General features: G+C 45.4%; 1 protein-coding gene across 11 annotated transcripts in view; it reads right to left on the reverse strand.

Moving 5' to 3' along the window:
- Positions 1-15616, reverse strand: part of PTK2B (protein tyrosine kinase 2 beta) — a 382496-nt gene that overhangs the window by 293289 nt on the left and 73591 nt on the right. The gene's annotated exons all lie outside the window — the stretch shown is intronic.

Raw genomic sequence — 15616 nt, forward strand, 5'->3', positions numbered from 1 at the left:
GTAGTGACAAACAGCCTATCTAGTTACTCACTACTGGGAGTGCTGACACTCTCATAGGATTACATTAGAAATGCCCTAACTTATGTCTGGGTGGTATTGTCTGATCTATGAGGGATGGCGTAGTCATGTTTGGTATGGTTGTTATGATACTGAGAAATGCTCCTTACTGGTGTAGGTAGGTTTTTATTACCATTATAGAAGCGCCACTTTTAAAAAGAGGCCATTTCTCTGTGCTTATGTTTCTGGTGTTTTGCAGCTTGACTCCAATCCATGTTTAGGGCAGAGTGACAGCTGGGCTTTGTGCATACCTTTTTTGAGACAGTCTGTTCACAGGGAGCATGGAGGTGTCACAAGAGTGCATCTGCATATTGAATGGTCTTCCTGGGCTGGGAGAGGTGGGGCATCCCTGAATTTGTAAAGGCTGAGCCCTGGCCTCGCAGAGAGGGCTCTTTTACCCCCACTGATGTCTGGAGCCAGTGCTGGAGGGGAAAGGAGATACTCCTGGAACAGGTTAGTACTGGTTGGAACCCCTTTTCCCCCTTTTGTGGAGGCTGTGCAAAATGAGTATAAGTACAGGGGGTCTTCCCCTCATTTATAGACACTATTGGACTGAACTGGACACTGGATGCTGCTGGAAGGACTTGCCAGGAAGTGCCTTGGGACTGCCCTGCTGTTGTGCTGACCTGAGACCTGCTAGGTCACTGAGAAGAACGGCCACTGCCTGTGAAATCTTGTGCTGGCCTGCTTGCTGTGGCCCCGCCACCTGTTCCCCCATTGCTGTCTCCCGGGTCTGGGTGGTGTGCCCCGTTCCCCCTGCACTCAAGTTCACACAGCCGGAGGGAAGCGCTGTAATCTTTTACCTTCTAAAGTGTGTGAAGGGCATGTTAGGGTTTCTCTCCTCAGCATGCGGGAACGCTGTGTTCGCTGATCCAGAGCGTGGAGAGCGCTCCATTTTCTTTGGCTGCCCGGGTGCAGGGAGCGCCTGTGTCCCTGTAGTTGTGGCCTCTCGTCCCTGATGCAGGAGAGGTAGAGAAGAGTCTTGGTTTAGAGAGCGGACCAGCACGCTCTCTGGAGTGCTCCCGGGGCACATACGGGCCTCTACTTACGAGAAATCACTGCAGCGACCAGGGTCGGAAACGAAGAAAAGGTGCTGGCCGGCCCAGAAGACGCAGGGAGGCCCTCCCGAGCTGGGCCGCCTGGTAGAGGTGAAGAAAGCGGCGCGGAGGTCCGGCAAGGCCCTAGATACACCCCCGGGATGAACACGACTTGCCACGAAGCCACCAGTGTTTGCAGCCACCTTGAGGATGTGGGCGGCGGCGGACGGAGTGTTCAGGAGAGAGGTTTCCCTGCTGTGAGGAGTGCCACGTGTGCTAGGGCACACTTTCTATAGGGCATTTCCCCTCCCAGTCATTAGTGGGACGGGCTGCAACCACGATGGAGGCCCCGTTCTCGCTAGGAGACCGTACCGCATTGTGTATCTGTATGTTGCAGTATCTTACCTGAAGGGATATAGTAGGTTGCTTATACCTGTGTAGGATAACAAGCCTATTTCAAGATCTGCTTCTGCGCATTGGGAGGGTGGAGGTGGTAAGACATGGGTAACACAAAAATGTTTGTTACCTGCATCCCTGATGATGTTTTGGCATTTATGATCATTTTATGGCGTGTACCTTGTTGATAACTATTTTAAGACAAATGCCATTTGGGAATGTTTCCATGCTATGTACCTTCATGATGATGTCTTAGCATCTCTGATATGAAGTTTATTCTGACGTGCATTTTCAGTGGTAATGACAATTTGACTACTGCTTGGGTTGCAGAATACCAGTAACCTCTCTGTTTGTCTGAGTACTGCTGGCTTTTGCAGAGTACTAGTAACGTGAGATGTTCTGACAACTGCTTGTGTAACAGGATATTACTGATACATGTCGTTTTTGGTCTAATGATGTTTTATGCAATACAGTTTATTTTTATATAACTGGGTGTTGTGTTTCCTTTTTGGTGTATTTGTTGCGTCACGTGTTTTGTGTGTGTTGTGCAATCGCCTTACACATTGCCTCTTGGGATAAGCCTGACTACTCGTGCCAAGCTACCAAAGGGGTGAGCAGGGGTTATCTTGGGTGTGTAACTCCCTCGCCCTGACTAAAGTGAGTGGGTTCTGCCTGGCTGAGGTGCATACCCTAGCCAACCAGAAACCCCATTTCTAAAAATAGAATAAACGGGAATGCAAAGAGAAAACCTTGAGTGGAGCAGCTAATCAAGCATGGACCTAGGAATGCTGTAAAATGCACTATTTAAGTCCATGTTTTTTTCCCCCTCTGCTCACTGCATTTCCCTCATCCACTCCTGCCTCCTTCGCGTGGTCAGGGCAGCGCTCACATTTCTGCCACACCACTTTTAAATTCCACATGCCACTAGTGGAACTAATGAGTCAGGATGTTTCCAGTGCAAATTAAATAACCCTGAAAAAGGGGAATGTGGTGGGGAAAACAAGACATAAAAACAGTGATTTATAGTGTAACAGAGATACAAGGGGGAAGTGTTTTATGCCCAAAGGCTAATGGGGATACAAGGAGGGAGTATTTTACACTCAAATGGTAGTGGGGATACAAGAAGGTAGTATTTTACACCCAAACAGAAAGCAGAGTTTCTGTGTGAAGTGAGGATACAAGAAGCCCTCCTATTGACAAAAATCAAAAAGTTACCCACTTTAGAGAAAACAAAACAGAAATTTGAACAAAAAAAATACCTGTAACTCTAACTAATTATTTTGAGTTAGAAACATTTTTGTTAATGAATAATAAGTGCTGAATTAGAAGACATAATAACTTGCTTTTTAAATAAACCTTTTGTGGTTTCTAAGCGCTGTAAACAACTGCTATTATCCAATGTAATGATATTCTGTTTAATGACCGTGGAAGGGAGGAGGTCACAACAGGGTTCAAATGTCGAGCAACTCACTGAGCCATCCTGCCTTAGGCGAAGTAATCTTAGTGCATAATCAGTTTCTAGAGACATGAGGCGTTGCAATAAGGAAAGCTAATAGTGTGACTCCCACTCACATTTAGTAAGACTGCATTTCATATTAAGAACTAGAAGACACCACAAAAGGATCATTAGTGGGAAACACGCCCCAACTAGCATCTAGAACTGAGTCAAGGAACTACGTGGGAAGCTCTGGGGAACAATTATACAGAAATATGTGAATCGTGAACATCTATTTGGAATGCCATAATGTCTCTAAATATAATAATATTAACTTACAAAAAAAGTATGTGGAGGCATGCTTGCCACTTTCCTGCTGCTAATAAAATCATCTGTGAAGTGTGGCCATAGCAGGTTTTAAAGTGTGATGAACTAAACGAGATCTAATTTGGGATGCCGATGATGAAAAATTATTTATTGTATGCCAATATCAAATGGTTGTGCATCTGATTTGATATCATATGTCTTATTGTAAATGGTACTCATGACCAGAAAAGGAGGATCACATTTGTTTGGCTATAAAAGTGCTTCGAAGCACCTATAAAACTTGGAAAGGAGCGCTCACTGAAGAATAAAATCTTTCTTTGGGCGCAACGTCTCACTGCAGATTTTTTTTTTTCCCGACACCTTAACTATCTTACTCCCTGTCACAAGTGTGTCTATTTTTAAAATCTGAAGCCGCCTGGGATGACTCCTGGTGGCCAGCTGCCCTTGGAAGTGCCCCCCCTGCCCACCAACCACGCACACAACCTGGGCACATCCTTGACTCCTCGCTGTCCATGACATGCCAAGTCAACGCCGTTGAATCGTCATGCTTCCACACTTTCCGCCTCCTTCGGAAGATCTTCAAGTGGATCCCCATCGGGCGAGCAGGACGGTCACCCACACACTGTTCAGCAGCAGACTTGACTACGGCAGCGCTCTCTATGCTGGCATAACCAAGAAACTCCAATCAAGACACCAGAGAATTCAGAACACAGCAGCCCGACTCATCCTGGACATTACCTGCCACTGCCACATCTCGACCCACCTGAGAGACCTGCACTGGCTCCCCATCAACAAACGCATCACCTTCAAACTCTTGACACACGCCTACAAGGCCCTGCACAACATTGGACCGGCCAACCTCAACCGCCACCTGTCTTTCCACACTCCCGCCAGACAACTCCGATCTGCTCATCTTGCCCTCGCCGTCACCCCTAGAATCAGAAAGAGCACAGTTGGAGGTAGATCCTTCTCCCACCTCACTGCGCAGACCTGACGCACGCTCCCACTCCACCTGAGGCAGTCCCCCTACCTGAATCAGTTCAAGAAGGACCTCAAGACCTGGTCTTCCACTGATCGGCATCCCCCAACAGCTCCTTCAGACCCCCACAGGTGATAAGCAGCGCTCTACAGATTGCTGATTGACTGATTAAATGTGCGGCTCCCTGAAACCCAACAGCATCAGTGCAGGCTCGGGGTTCATTCTTCACATGAAAAAATGAGAGTCCAAGCTTGGTCGCTGACTGGAATGGCCGATAACAATGTTCATGCACTCACATCCTCTTGTTTGGAAAACACCTTTCTATGAATCTCTCTGGAAACATGTCAACAGGGGCTCGTGGGAGCTTAGTGCATAATGCAAGGGGATCAAGCAAGCACAGCGGCTGCAAACCCGCACCAGAAATAAGTACCTGCTTCCTGCAGAATGGAGCTTCTTGTCACGTGACTACTGTGCAGCTCTGACTGAGGCATTACATAACCTCGCGGTTTTTATTCGAGATGATTCAAGTTGCTTCCGCCCAGTGTGGCTTCTGGAAGTAATTCTTGTAAAGCATTATAGTCATTAGAGCCCTTTGCACTCGCAGACACACCAGCAAGGATTAAACCCAGATCAGCTGCTCGCCGTCAGATATACCACTGAAGGGAAATGGAAACGCAAGGGCAGTGTCACAATAAATAGTTGTTTTTGGAACATACCACTGTTAAGTGTTTGCTGCAAAAATCCTAAAACAGGCCTCGCTCAGAAAGCAGAGGAAGCTGTTAACTCTGGAAAGTACTTAGGAAAACGCACATATGTCTCCCAGCCACAGGAGTCGGCTCCAGCTGTTGTGTAACCTAAAAGGGGTCTTTCAATAGCTGTGGACGGCCAGCACATGGCACTGCACACAGCAAAAACAAGTTTGGCCATCCTACAACAAACTCACTAAACGCAGGACGACTGTCCTCTGAATTAATTTTAATTTAAAAAAAAATTCCATCACTATCATCGAAGAATATCTGATTAGAAAAGCTGTCATGACCTGCTAGCTTCACCTGAGGTGTTGCCAGGGTTCCTGCCCAATGACAATCAACTTCTCAGGTTTTATGGGAGACCCAATCGCAGCCAGCGTAGTGTAGAAGGCCTGCCCAGGCCTGGGCTGTATTGGCTGAAGCGTGACCACTTATCATTGCGGCAAGGCATTATTCCCATAAAACCTCAACACTGGGCAGGTCGCACCAATACTGAAGAAACCCTCTGCAGACCCAGCCTTCTCAAACAACATCCAACCACACCAGTCTCCACCTGGCAAGGCAGTGGAGAGCCGCATTACCTCCCCATTTTTTGCACTCGTCAAAGTCCTTCCTGCATGAGGTTGTAATCCCATTCCAAAGACATGTTTACCCCTCTTGCCAAAGCAAGAGAATATTACATTTACATGGAATTAGGTCTTTTCCTGGATTAACATCCTGTATTCTTCAATACGTGTCCCCTCATAGGAGAACCAAGGAGATGCTCTCCCTGCCAGCTGCCCCTTTGGGCAACCCCTGTGAGGCAGAAAGGGAGGAAAACGAGTACTGTGAGTCCACGTAGAGAAAATGACCTTTAATTGGGGTATTACTTCCTTGACATGTCTGTTTCCTCGTCACAGTCCTTACTAAAGGAGGTTGGATACATACCCAAAGACACAGACAGTTCAACACTCACTGACATCACTGAAAATCAAAAGACTCTAGTAGGACACCATCACCAATACACAAGAACACACCTTCTGCCACATCAAGCAAAGGCCAACCGCCCTTGTGGCCAATCGTCATGGAGACGGCACTATGAGGAGGAAGACTAGGACTGTGAGTAATGAGGATCACCATTAACTAATCCGGAAATGACTGTTCTGATCAAAAACACATCCCTGACCACTTTCTAGGAAAACGGCAGTCACATTTTTTTTGATCCGGTTGCAAAACCACAAAAACAACACAAATGTTCAAGTTCTACCTAATATACTGCAAATTGCTGATGAGGAGCAGTGTGATTGCTTATCCTTCTTGACCTGTCAGTGGGGTTTGATACAGCAGACCAACAGAAATGCACAAGACAATGAAAAATCACATAGGAAATGATAGACCTATCCTACAATGGTCCTCCTAGGTCCTGGAAAATCAAATACAAATTCTAAAAAGTGAAGACATTGATTATCTAAATCCTCCTGGGTTTTATGATGCTGAAAACTCGCCCAGGCTGTTTAACACCTAAAAAGACTCTTTGGAAGACCTATTTGCAGATGAAGGGCCCCTGTGCTTCAATTTGCAGATGACACCCAACTAAGCTGTCATTTATCGATGAAACAAGAGAGCGCAGAAAGCATCCGCTGCCTGGAGCAGGTTCAGTGTTGGATTTTATAAAACTACCTGAAGCATAAGTCATCTAAACCAGAATTCATAGTTCTCCTGTCAAACCCCTCTGGATCTCCAATGCAGCAATGGATGAAAACTTCACGGTAGCGGAGATGTGCTCGACTGATTGAGACCTTATGCCTCCATTTTGTTCATTATGGTCAGCGCTGCTTTACTTCTGACCAATGCACTCACATGTCAAGACCACCTGGGGCTCTCAGTAATGATTTTATTGCACTTCCACAAGAATATAAGACTCTGCTGGATTAAGGATGCAGCCAAATTACCTTCCTACTCCCAGTGGAGGGTAACACTGTCCGATCAATAGGGAGAGACTGATGGTTAGTGCGCTTGATTGATGGAGCGAGTCACAGACCTTTTGTTAATACCCCAGAGTGAGGAGTGCTACCGTCTCCCTCATTGTCAAATAAACACATGCCGTGTGATGTACTGCATCCTGCACAAGGTGACCTAACCCAGTTTGTAATTCGGGTAGATCTTTTCCTTGAACTAGATCAGCCAGGGAACCCCCTGCTCTGGATGTCAAATTTGCTTATGGCCCAGTCAACATGCCGATAGAGATTAGCTGTCTCTCCATTTATACTGAGCCATCAGGAAACTGGTATTCCCACTTGGGGAGTCTGGCATGTCTCTTGAAAAACATATTTCTTTGACCGATTGGTGAGTGGTGACCGTTCCCTTCCATCAATTTTAAAAAAGCCCATTAAAATGTGCCCTGCACTTGATTTTCAAAGTGATCCTTCTTTTTATTGTATCCCCCACCCAGGACTAGATAAGAGCTCACCCTCAGGAGTCAATCCTTCTCCACTTGGACACAGATAGGTCTCTGTGGTCCATCCCAGGGACACCACCTTACAAGGAGCAGAACGCCCTGTGCTGCTGCACCCCACCAGAACAGCGACCAAGTTTAGGACACTGTACCTGGCCTTCTGTGGAGGAAACGATGATGGACCGGCAGCCAGAGAAAGAAGCAACACTCACCAGAAGGTCAAAGATACAGGAATACAGACAGCACTGAGGACACACCCAGGAGTCATAGGGGCCCGGCAGCCCAGGTGGGCACAACCAAACAGAAGGACATGTGAGCATCCAGGAGGTAATGAAGATGAAGGAAATATTCAACGACTGCATCTGTGCTGATCCCACATTGCCTCTCAACCTGCCCCTTCATCACCCTCATAAATAGGAATCTGTTGGCTAAAGCTGACCCCTCTGATCCCAGAACTATCAGTGCCATATGTGTATAGCATACAGTTTCGGCGATGCTATCCCAAGGTGTCCCAGGTTCTATCAGTACCCCCGTCATCTGCCTGGGGAGCTTTCTTTGGTTGACAGGTGCATTCTTAGTAGCCCCAATAGTCCCCAGCTCTGTTATCAGCTGCTTTGGAGACTAGATGGAGATTGAACTAGTCCTGTAACCCCTGAACTCAGATCGGCGGCGAGTCCTTACTGGATACTAGAACTTCAACTTCAGGAACAGTTCTTTAACCAACGCGTTTTGTGGGTTGAGAGTCCCATACTTCTTTTGCATGGTAGGCGTTTCAGCTTTGTGAGATGTTGGCCTACTGCTCCTCAAGTCTAGTGAGTTGTGGTCACTTGCTTCCAGGGTTTACTGAGAAGTATAGGAAAAAGCTACATATTTGAAACACTGTAACATTCTGCTCCCCCATCGATAGTTACAGAGTAACACTGTTAACAGGAACAATCTGAGGCCCAAAGCAGTCTGTTGATCACAGGGCTTCAATGTTCAGCCCATCAGATAGAAATCCTCCTGCAGATTTCTGTGCGGTTCTGAACTGTAATGCTCAACTGCTTGGGGTATCTCTGCACCACAAAATGCTAAGCCCTTCTGCCTTTATGAGCTTGTTTTATCTTTTTCTTTCCTACATTTTGCAGTTACTACTAAATAGCTATACTTGAGCTATCGAGTAACCTTTTTTGCGTGTCAGTACTTTGTTTCATCTAGAATCTGAGAACCAACCCTCACCACCTCCTACAGCAGCACCGACTACTGTACTACACTATCTGAGGCACTGGTTGTAAACAAGAGACACTCAACAAAATCATCGACCAGTAGCCTCTGAATGGCACAAGACCGAGGGAAAACTAATATTAATAGGAAAATCTCCGGTTCATGCTGAACCACATGCTTTCACAAGTGCTACAAATGCAAAAAATAAAAATAAAAGCAACACTATTAAATAAGCTTCATTCCAGCTCTGAAGCAATACAATAATTATTCATGTGTCAGACATGTGATTAAGAAACATAAAAATACAAAATATAGAAATAAAAGAAACACTATAAAATAAGCTTAATTCCAGCTCAGAAGCAATAAAATAATTATTCATGAGTCAGACATGCGATTAGCAATGAAACAGTTAATAATACCAAGTCTGGAGTACAGAAACACTTTTCTGACAGTAGCGGTAAAACAGGCTAGCTCCATTGAACGCTGAGCATCATGCAGCATCTGGGCTGATGTCAGTCACCAAGATGTGTGATGACTCTCCTATCGTGATCTAGCTCCACTGACTTCCAACAGGGACACAATGCACCTGCCACGCCAGGCACAGAAACTCGCCACAGAACCTGCAGACCATCTCACTGCAGGCTCGCCGGGTCTTTGTACTATAGATAAGCTTCAACTTTAAATCGCAATCTACAAAAACATGTATTAACGTTATCCGATTCCATCATATCAACAACACACAAACCTTCATTCTCATCTCTAGAAAGGCACTGAAACCCCCATCTCTTCAAAGATGCGCTCAAAATTGAGCCTTAATGTTGCTTCATGGAGACTGCTGTCACACTGCAGGACATGAAAAGAATGGCCTTGAGTTTCATGCAATGTTCTCTACTCCCTCTTTATGCAGGGAAGCCAATGTATCATGTCAAACACTGTCTCAGCTTGAAGGCAAAACATACCACCCCAGTTGAACGTACAGCCGTGCAAAGCATTGTGGACTTGTTGGTTGTTCCTGAGGTTTTTGTACCTCCACACCGTCATTTCAAACAACACCCATTAGCTAAAAAAGAGCCTTCTCGTGTGGTTGAACATACCCCAAAGGAAGATACTGTAAAACCCACTGTAGCCTGAGGCTCTGTCTTTTAACACCACTCTGTACACATAATAGAAACAACCTACACCATGTCAACCATGCATCCCAAAAAAGGAACACGGGAATCCGATATCATTCAGAACACTGTTCGGCCCATTGAGGTGTGGGAACCCTTATGCCACTTTATCATATTCGATAAGGTGTCATCTCCCAGCGATAAGGTGTCATCTCCCAGTGAGTTCAGTCCAACTGGTACTGATGGGAAACAATAGTAGCAGATGTTGAGATAGCCTCAGATTAGCTCAACATGAAATAGAGGTAGGCTTTACCAGGGCACACAATGATAGGTTTGAGTCCAAAAGAATAGCAAGGATTCCTTCTCTAATGTTTATTATACAATGCACATTTTACACCAGCAAAGTCGAGTGGGCATTCCCCTATTTACTAAGGGGGAGTGGGGTTGCATGCAAATGAAGGCACAAGTTTGCCTATGTAGAAGTGATATATTGGCAACCTGAGCGCAGGGGCAAGTCGACTTTCAGATAATGATGCAACTATTGTGTGCCACATAGGAAGTGATGCGCAGTGTATGTATTCCACCACTTTCCCCACACACCCCAGACTGTTTTCTGGGAGAGGGATGGGGGCACCCGGTGCAGTCCCCGCAGGAGGGTGAGGTCACATGCTGCACTCCCGTAGGGCGAGGGTCCCTCAAGGCTGGGTAGATGACAGAGATCTATCCACATGTTGTATCCTTAGAATGCTGATTGGAAAGTGGTGTGTGAATGAGTGACACATGTTGTGTAACCTGAATATGAAAAGACCCTCATTACAAAACACCTTGTGCGTGGAACTTTGAATGCGATTGCGACTTACAGGCAGGTTTGAACTAGTTTCTGTCAGCTGAGGGGCAACCTTGCTTCCTGATTATGCCCACACTGTTGTCTGTTAATGGTTGTACCCCCGCTTGTTCTATACCTCAGACAGAAGCTTGCAGTGCTTATGAACATGTCCAAGTTGTCTGTTTGTAGACCCACATTATAATACACTTGGGCCGACCCCTGTAGACATCATTACATCACTCTTGAAAAGTCCCATGCACACCACATTAAAATACTTCATCCAGGCCAGAACTAGCAACCCATTTTGAAAAGAGCCGAACCTTGCAAGGAAAGGCTGCTTGATATTGGTTCTTATGTACAACACTGTTCATTTAGGCGTTTAAGGACAGATCTGACTCAAAAAATATCCTTGGGGTCCTCAAATTCCGAGCTGATACTGGAACTTTTTCCCACAACCAAAGGCCAAGTTAACTGAATAATTCTGTTTTGAGTCTACATAATTTGGATTCTGGTCATATTAAGACAAAACTCTACAATCATACAGGGATAGTGGTACAGCACGATGTCCTTGCTGTTAGTTGTTTTAAGGCTTTAACCGCCAAATGGTGAGAAGAATGAACCATGGGGGACTCCACGAGAAGTTTTCCTTCTGTAAGACTCAGTGGAATGTATTCTGGTTAGATGATACCTATTGTGGCGGAATAGTTACATCCAGACCAAAGTGCTCTCACAGTCTTTTCTTTCTTTTTCAGCGGGTTTACTGGGTGTGCCTTGTTTTATGCTTCAGCAGGATCAACAGTGCTCGAGGTTCTCCATCTACAATGATGACAACAACCTCTTTGGTGTCGGCTACCGAGATTTGCATCACTTTTTTGAATCTGAATGCTGATGGGCATTAATGGACTGGCTTGAGTTGTTGCATGTTTTCCTGCAGTGGTCATGTGAATGCAATTACAATTTTTTTTTTTTTACTAAAGTTGGGGATTTCGACCTGGCCTATGTTTGTCTCGTGCCTCATGATACGCCCCATTTTTGGACAGCTTGTTTCAGGCATACATGGACTACACCTTCAGCTAGGGATGAATTGATGATTCTGTGATAACAATGGAATGTGCATGGAAACATAGCCTGAAACACAGAGCAGGACTGAGACCCCCTGGTAAGTCTGAGGTTTTCATATATCTGGCAGCTTCATCGCTTCCCTTATGTGCAAAGATTTGCAAGTGGTAAAAGAACACCTCAAAAAGGTGTTGATAGAGGAAGGTATAAATATCCCTTTTGGCTACTTTTTGTTTTTTTCGCATACCATTTTCTGTGTTTCTGATTGGTCAGCTCAGATTTTTTTTTTAATATTTCCCCAAAGTAATTTGGTCCTTCAATAACATTTTAAGGTTTGTAAGAGTTGTTGAATGCTCTGTAGTTTTCTCTCCTATACATCCAGCATTGAACCTTGCCTCCTTCGTGATGGTGACGCATCCACATTTAGTCCACGGTTCCTTCCTCCCTCGCTTATTGATGTGCCTTTTATGCTGTTGAAGATTTCAGTTTTTGAGCTTAGCGATTTTCTGAAGCTAATAACCAATTAGCTCTTTGAGAATAAGCTATTTCTGTAGACTGTTGTGTAATTAGCTACTTTTGTTATTGTTAATCTAAATATAGACTATGGGCGGAAATGGTCTATGAATGCTCATTTGATCAGGATTTGTTAGATCAGGATAGGGAATTTCATCCCTCTTGCACAGAATACATTACTCAAGGTCCAGCATGATCAGGAAGGGATGCTGGAAACATCAGCTGCATTGTACCTGCACTCTAGCTTTATGCTAGCTGCATTCATCTTTCCAACTGAGGCATCATTCCGTGACATGTGTTCTGTGCCTCTGCCAGAGAAAAGTGCAATATTTAGCATCTCAATGGTACTCACTGTGGCAACCTCAAGAGGATAAACAGCTGAAACTCCCTTGTCAAAAATTAAACCCACTATGTGAAGTTTTTGGGTGGGTTCTCTTAGAAGCACACAGTAGATTCCTTCAAGGAGTAATATGGAAGCCCCTAATGCGATCTCTTGTATGCAGTAACTCCACGGGTGGATTATCATACTACCGGCAAGTACTAGAGGTGTCACATAGAATGCAGATGTGCGGTGTAGTCATCATACAACGAACACTCACCTGAAAGCTACTCTTTCCGCCCTTCTGCTGATTTTGACTGATACAACAGCCCTGCATTAGTGATGCAGTATCCATGCATCATGTCATGGGACATGGAATCCTGGAATGGTTTTTAGCACTGTAGGGCTGATGAAAACTAAATGTTGAATCATGTCGAAAAACATTCAGTCGAAATGTTACTACAGAGTATTTACATTTCCATAAAAGTCTACATCTGGGGGTAATGTGGGGCTGCAATATTAATGTTACTACACTCATGCACAATTATCCTAACATTTTGCCTAATAATGAAAATGAGCCCAAAATTGAGTGCCGCTGACCAGGTCAATGCAAGGACCTTTTCCATACTAGGTGAAGTATTTGTTTTCCCATGTGACCTTTTGTCTGCTCTGCGTAAAACAAGAGCTTTCCATCCGCTCTCCACTGCTTAATTTGCGCTTGTTGTTTCCGGCACTTATATTTGAGGGCTGGGGCTTAATCTTCTACTTCAAGCATTTGCTGAGAGCAAAAGACACACATAGGAAAGGCAGAGAAGGAGAAAAACGAAAAAGCGAGACAAAGGAAGAAAGCAGAAAGCTGCAAGAGTGAGCTGAAGGGGCAGCGAGTAGCTTTATATGGATTGACGAGGCCCGAGGTGGCTTCAGGATTACGTTTACTGAGTACTCCGTGTTCACACATTTAATTGCTGAAGCCGTGTGTTCAAAAGGAGGGCTCTGGGCACCGGCACCTTTTTATTTACAAATTAAGCACTGCCGCTCTCCCTGCTCAGTGCCACAGACCAAGTTGTTAGAGTCACTCAACCTGTTTCTAGAGGCAATCATATCTCATCTCTTTTCTTTCAGTACCTGAACCTGCGGCGACAGCTCTGACTGCAGAAGACCAGAAAAGTGGCTGTAACTTATAGGATAGCTTTGCAGAATGAAGCCAGAAGTTACAGTCTTTGTAGCAGACGGCCAGCTCTCCTGCCACAGCCTGAGGCCTTGGGGCTGCATTTAGTAGCCTATACCAATGGTGCAACAACCAAACATTTGCAGATGCCCCATCTGGTAAACTCTCAGTTCCCCTGCCTCATTCAGACGCAGGGAGGCCTCCTTTAGGCTGGGCCTTTCCATGCCACGTGTTCATTTTCACTCCTGGCACTACCAGGCAGGAAAAAAGAAAGAATTCCCCCCGAGCCCTAAGAGAAATCTTCCAGTACCAAGAAACCACTCTCGGTGTCACTGTGAGCTTTATAGAAATATCTCAAATTTACTATAAATAGTGCCCCATCTTAACAATCGTTTCAACATGGACAGATTTGGCCTTGGACAGTGGTAAAAGCGTAGAAACCATTAATTATTCAGTGACCGTGGCCACCTCTTAAGGGGATATATTTAGGAGAATGAAGACAGACAAGGGAGTGCCCAAAGCAGAGGTACCCAGATAGTGAAAGGCTGTACCACAGACATTCAGTCTGAAACACAGGCGGGAGAGTGGCAGAATCTTTCAATGCGGATGAAAGACGTGGGGTGGTGTGTTATAATGGGAAGAAAGAGGGAGAGTGGTGGAATCTTGGATCCTGGAAGGAGGAAGAGTGGTGGAGTCTTACAACCAGGAAGGAACGAGGGAAAGTCATGGAATCTTTCAATCAGGAAGGGGCCAGGAGGATTGGAGATTTACAATCTGGAAGAAAGAGGGAGAGTGGTGGAATCTTGCAATCAGGAAGGGGCCAGGAGAATTGGAGATTTACAATCTGGAAGAAAGAGGGAGAGTGGTGGAATCTTGCAATCAAAAAGGGGCCCAGACGATTGGAGATTTACTATCTGGAAGAAAGAGGGAGAGTGGTGGAATCTTGCAATCAGAAAGGGGCCAGGAGGATTGGAGATTTATAATCTGGAAGAAAGAGGGAGAGTGGTGGAATCTTGAGGAAGGAGGAAGAGGGGTGGAGTCTTACAACCAGGAAGGAACGAGGGAAAGTCATGGAATCTTTCAATCAGGAAGGGGCCAGGAGGATTGGAGATTTACAAGCTGGAAGAAAGAGGGAGAGTGTTGGAATCTTGAAATCAGGAAGGGGCCAGGAGAATTGGAGATTTACAATCTGGAAGAAAGAGGGAGAGTGGTGGAATCTTTCAATCAGAAAGGGGCCAGGACTGGAGATTTACAATCTGGAAGAAAGGAGGGAGAGTGGTGGAATCTCGAATTCTGGAAGGAGGAAGAGGGGTGGAGTCTTACAACCAGGAAGGAACGAGGGAAAGTCATGGAATCTTTCAATCAGGAAGGGGCCAGGAGGATTGGAGATTTACAATCTGGAAGAAAGGAGGGAGAGTGGTGGAATCTTTCAATCAGGAAGGGGCCAGGAAGATTGGAGATTTATAATCTGGAAGAAAGAGGGAGAGTGGTGAAATCTTGAATTCTGGAAGGAGGAAGAGGGGTGGAGTCTTACAACAAGGAAGGAACGAGGGAAAGTCATGGAATCTTTCAATCAGGAAGAGGCCAGGAGGATTGGAGATTTACAATCTGGAAGAAAGAGGGAGAGTGTTGGAATCTTGCAATCGGGAAGGGGCCAGGAGAATTGGAGATTTACAATCTGGAAGAAAGAGGGAGAGTGGTGGAATCTTGCAATCAGGAAGAGGCAAGGAGGATTGGAGATTTATAATCTGGAAGAAAGAGGGAGAGTGGTGGAATCTCGAATTCTGGAAGGAGGAAGAGGGGTGGAGTCTTACAACCAGGAAGGATCGAGGGAAAGTCATGGAATCTTTCAATCAGGAAGGGGCCAGGAGGATTGGAGATTTACAATCTGAAAGAAAGGAGGGAGATTGGTGGAATCGTTCAATCAGGAAGGGGCCAGTAGGATTGGAGATTTATAATCTGGAAGAAAGAGGGAGAGTGGTGAAATCTTGAATTCTGGAAGGAG

This window comes from Pleurodeles waltl, chromosome 5 (assembly GCF_031143425.1).
Source record: "Pleurodeles waltl isolate 20211129_DDA chromosome 5, aPleWal1.hap1.20221129, whole genome shotgun sequence".
Lineage (NCBI taxonomy): Eukaryota > Metazoa > Chordata > Amphibia > Caudata > Salamandridae > Pleurodeles > Pleurodeles waltl.